Genomic DNA, 5,442 nt, shown 5'->3' with positions numbered 1-5,442 from the left:
ACCAGCTAACAATGCTTCATATTCCGCCTGGTTATTTGAGGCCGGGAACCCGAACTTGAGGGAGAGCTCAACTTGGGTTCCTTGGTTGCTTTCTATTATCACGCCTGCGCCGCTTCCAGTTTTATTTGAAGAACCGTCCACATAAAGATTCCATTCTGTGGGGGTTTCCAGGGCATCTGTGAATTCTGCGATATAGTCGGCCATATACTGTGATTTGATGGCCGTTCGAGCTTCATATTAGAGGTCAAACTTTGATAACTCGACTGCCCATTATAGAATTCTGCCTGCTAAATTTGTTTTCTGCAATATTCCTTTTATGGGCTGATTTGTTCGGACCTTAATGGTGTGAGCTTGGAAGTACAGGCGGAGTCGTCGAGATGTTAGAATAAGAGTATAGGCGAATTTTTCTATTTTCTGGTAGTTCAGCTCGGATCCTTGTAGCGCTTTGCTAATGAAGTAGACGAGTTGCTGCCCACTTTCGTCTTCTCTGACTAGTGCTGAGGCTATCACCCGGTTTCCTACAGCGAGATATAATATGAGTGGTTCTCCTTCTCGTGGTCGAGAGAGGATAGGTGGCTGTCCTAAGAACTTCTTAAAGTCTTGGAAGGCTTGCTCACATTCTGTCGTCCATTCGAACTGCCTTCCCTTTCTTAAAGTAGCATAGAAGGGGAGAGATCTTATCGCAGCTCCTGCTAAGAATCGGGATAGGGCGGCCAATCTCCCATTGAGTTGCTGTACTTCTTTGACACAGGTTGGGCTCTTCATGTTGAGTATGGCCTGACATTTGTCTGGATTTGCTTCAATTCCTCTTTGTGTGAGCATGAAACCTAAGAATTTGCCTGCTTCTACTGCAAAGGTGCATTTCGCGGGGTTGAGTCGCATGTCATGCTTTCTTATGGTGTCGAACACTTGGGCCAGGTCAGACAATAGTGTCTCTTCACTTTGTGTTTTTATTAGCATGTCGTTCACGTAGACTTCCATGGTCTTTCCGATGTGATCCGAGAAGACTTTATTCATTAGCCTTTGGTAAGTAGCTCCTGCGTTCTTGAGACCGAAAGGCATCACAATGTAGCAGTAGTTTACTTTTGGTGTTAGGAACGAAGTCTTTTCTTGATCTGGTGGATACATGGGGATTTGATTGTATCCCGAGTATGCGTCCATAAACGAGAGATATTTATATCCGGAGGAAGCGTCTACCAGAGCGTCGATATTTGGGAGTGGGCATGGATCTTTTGGACAAGCCTTGTTGAGATCGGTGTAATCGGTGCACATTCGCCACTTCCCATTTGATTTTTTCACCAAGAAAACGTTGGCTAGCCATAGTGGATATTTGACTTCTCTTATGAATCTTGCTTCCAGTAGTGCCTGTACTTGTTCTTCCACAGCCTGGGATCGCTCTGGCCCAAGTTTTCTTCGTCTCTGCTGTACCGGCCGAGATCTTGGATAGATCGCTAACTTATGACACATTAGCTTAGGGTCTATGCCCGGCATGTCCGCGGCTTTCCACGCGAAGAGATCGACATTATCTCGTAAGAATTGTATTAGTAATTCCTTTGAATATCCTTTTATGATTGTACCGATATTAGTTATTTTTTCCGAGGTGTCCCCGATCTGGATCTTTTCTATCTCACCCTCTGGCTGGGGACAAAGTTCTTCTCGTCGTTGAACTCCGCCCAGCTCGATTGTGTGGAACTCTTCTCCTTTGCCTCTGAGGTTTAGGATTTCGTTGTAATAGCGACGTGCCATCTTTTGATCTGCTTTTATCATGGCTATCCCTTTTGGTGTTGGGAATTTCATACATAGGTGTGGGGTCGAGACTATTGTGCCGAGTTGGTTGAGTGTTGTCCGACCTATGAGAGCATTGTAAGCTGAACTTACATCGACCACAATGTAGTCTATTTTGAGGGTCCTGGATTGGTTCCCTTTTCCGAAGGTTGTATGTAGCGGTATGTATCCTAGTGGTCGAACCGGGGTGTCTCCTAATCCGAACAAACTGTTTGGATATGCTTGAAGTTCTTTTTCTTCTAAGCCGAGTTTATCAAAGACTGTTTTGAATAAGATGTCGGTAGAACTCCCTTGGTCTATTAAGGTGCGGTGTAGGTTAGCGTTTGCTAATATGATGGTGATGACCATGGGATCGTCGTGTCCTGCGATGATACCGGATGCGTCTTCTTTAGTGAATGTTATTGCCGAGATGTTGAGTGCTTCCTCCTCTCCTTCGACCTGATATACTTCTTTGAGATATCTTTTGCGAGAGGATTTGGAGATCCCACCTGCTATGAATCCGCCATGTATCATGTGGACATGTCTTTCTGGTGTCCGAGGTGATCGTTCTGTTCATTCGGTATCTTCATCCCTTCGTCTCTTTCTTTGATCATCATCTCGGGTGGCCAGGAATCGATCTAACTTTCCTTCTCTCACCAATTTTTCTATGATATTTTTTAAGTCGAAACATTCGTTTGTGGAGTGTCCTCGGACTCGATGGTATTCACAATATTCCTTCCGGTTTCCTCCTCCCTTTTTGCCTTTGAGTGGCCGTGCTGGGGGAATTTTTTCTGTATGGCAGACTTCTTTGTATATCTCGACCAGGGATGCCCTGAGAGGAGTGTAATTATGGTATTTTTTTATTTTCTCCCCTTGTCGATCTTCTTTTCTCTTGGAATCCTTGTCTCTGTCTCGGTAGGAGGCCCCTGATTTTGAGGTCTCTCCTAACCGAGCATTTTCTTCCATGTTGATGTATTTTTCTGCTCGTTCCTGTACTTTATCCAAGGAGGTCAGGTACTTTTTTGATATAGATTGGCTGAAAGGTCCTTCTCGTAGGCCGTTGATGAGTCCCATGATGGCGGCCTCTGTTGGTAAGCTTTGTATGTCCATGCACGTTTGGTTGAATCTTTCCATGTAGTTGCGGAGGCTCTCCCGATCTCCTTGCTTGATCCCTAGCAAGCTGGGGGCGTGCTTGGCTTTATCCTTCTGGATGGAGAATCTGGCCAGGAACTTTTTGGCCAGGTCGTCAAAGTTTGAGATAGACTTTGGAGGTAAGTTGTCGAACCATCTGATTGCTGTCTTCGTGAGAGTTGTTGGAAAAGCTTTGCAGCGAACGGCATCTGAGGCGTCGGTGAGGTACATTCTTCTTCTGAAATTGCTGAGATGATGGTTGGGATCTGTGGTGCCGTCATATAAAATCATATCCGGGAGTTTGAAGTCTTTTGGAATTTTGGTTTTCATGATTTCCCTGGTGAATGGATCTTGTTCTTTGCGTGAATTTTCCTCAGGAACAGTCCGAGGAGCTTTCGATTTGAGGTCGATTTCTAATTGCTGTAGTTTTTCTTCCAATTCGGGACGTCGCCGTACCTCTCTTTGTAGATCCTTTCCGATCTCTCGTTGTTGTTGGGTTTCTTTCTCAAGTTGCTTTAAGCGATCTTGAAGCGCTTCTATTGCTCCCGAATTTGATGAATTTTTGTTCCTGTTAGATTCCGGGGTATCTTTCAGTATAGTGTCCGCGTTTTTGTGCGGCGTTCTATCCTCGAGATCTAAATCGTGGTCGTTGTCATGGTCGTCCGCCATGGGATGACTTCCAGGTCCCCGGCAACGACACCAATGTTTCGAGGGTTACCTGAAACTGGAGGTCGATCTCGGACGAGATCTTCCGTACTGGTCGGAGATGTCGTGTCCGGCTGGCCGGTGGCAGCCGGAGCTGTTGTGTCCGACTTGCTGGACTTGCTGCACTGCTGATCCTTCGTCATCGGAGGGTGGGGGTACCTGCAAGAGACTCCGATGCTTAAGTTAGCACGGGTATTAAGCAGATTTTATGTAGAATCAGAGTATGAGTTATACCTGGGTGCTCCAGTGTATTTATAGTAGTTGTAAAGTGACCTTTCTAGATAAGATAAGTTAGTTATCTTATCTTATCTTTATCTTTGAGTTGAGGTCAGCTTATCTTCAAGAAAACCGCCCTTATCTCTATAGGCTTGGACGGCCTTTGGATTTGGGTCGTGTTCCTCTACTTGGGCCCTTTATGGGCTTTCCTGTCGATTTGGCCGAGTTCTTTAAGAAGAAGTCGGTCCGCTTGACCTGAAGAGGTCGGTCGCTTTGTCGTCAATCATCCCAGGTCGGATGTCTCGACCCAGGGTATGAACAATACTGTTTGATTTAAAGTGTAGAAATCGAACCTTACGATTTGCTTGAGAACAAAAATCGGATCCTTCAATAATCAATCCCTCTAATTTATAAATTTTGAAAAAAAGATCACAACAAAGTCAATAGAGTTGGATTGCACACGCTCTTTGTCCATAATAAAAAAATTTAGCCTATTTTTGCCGATTTGATGATATGTAATATGACAAGGCATTAAATTAAATTTCAAAACCTCATTATTAGTCCAAAGTATAAAGTGCTTCAGACGAAAAAAAAAAAGGCTCAAATTGATCCTTGTTTCTGAGTTTTGTGAGACAACACCATCATTCTATCATATCTCGCATTGAGGGATAACAAAAACTTCTTACGTGAATTGTTAAGTTGATGATTTGTTCGTTAAGTATGTATTGGCAACTCTGAAGGGCTGACACGAAGCACTGTATCAATGGTTAGGGCCCATTAGATGCCAAAATGATTAAAACAAATATAACATTATTTGCTGATCGTTCCTTTCATTAAAATCTCTTTTTTCTTCATGTGCCATTACTTGAGTGAGTGATTAGTTTGAAAAATCCTAAAAAATGAGTAAGGGACGAGTTGAAGAAAATCGACGTGACGACCAGAGCTAGAGTGGAAATGTAGGATCTGCTGAGAGTGTGGGTAATTGCAATATAAGGTGATTTGTTGCCCCTATATGTAAATGTGGATCTCATGTTATTCTCTTCATGTTTAAAACAGAACAAACCCCAAATTAATTGATCTTTCATTGTCCATATTTTAAGGTATTGTGAAATTTTTGTTTCAATTTTTATTAAACGATTATGATGTCAATGTTAATAGTGTGTAACTATTGTTGTAGACTGGAAAAGTTCACTGCAATTTCTATACATAGCTTGATGAATATGTTGTCTCTATATATGAAAATTTCGATAATACTGCTCATATTGGTGGTCAAAGGAGATTCACAATCAAAATTATGTGCCAAAGGGACACATCATCAACTTAAAAATCCATTTAAGAAGCTTTCATCAGTCCTCAATATAACGATCCAATTTTCAGTATATCTAAATCATATTAGAAATTGAGTGCTACCAACTTGTCTTCCTAATTATTATCTATTATTTACTATATGAGTCTGATTCATTGTTAAAACGTAGTTATTTTACGAGGTACCTTTTTTTAAAAAACATTTAGATTGATAAACGGGATCATTCATAATCAATTCATAAATAATAATAGGTAAAATATATATCTTAAATAGTTAACAACATTCAGTTATTCAGTCTTTATTAGAGTATAGACCTCAAT

Source organism: Arachis ipaensis, chromosome B08, assembly GCF_000816755.2.
Source record: "Arachis ipaensis cultivar K30076 chromosome B08, Araip1.1, whole genome shotgun sequence".
Classification (NCBI taxonomy): Eukaryota; Viridiplantae; Streptophyta; class Magnoliopsida; order Fabales; family Fabaceae; genus Arachis; species Arachis ipaensis.
Note: the sequence above shows the minus strand (reverse complement) of the source record.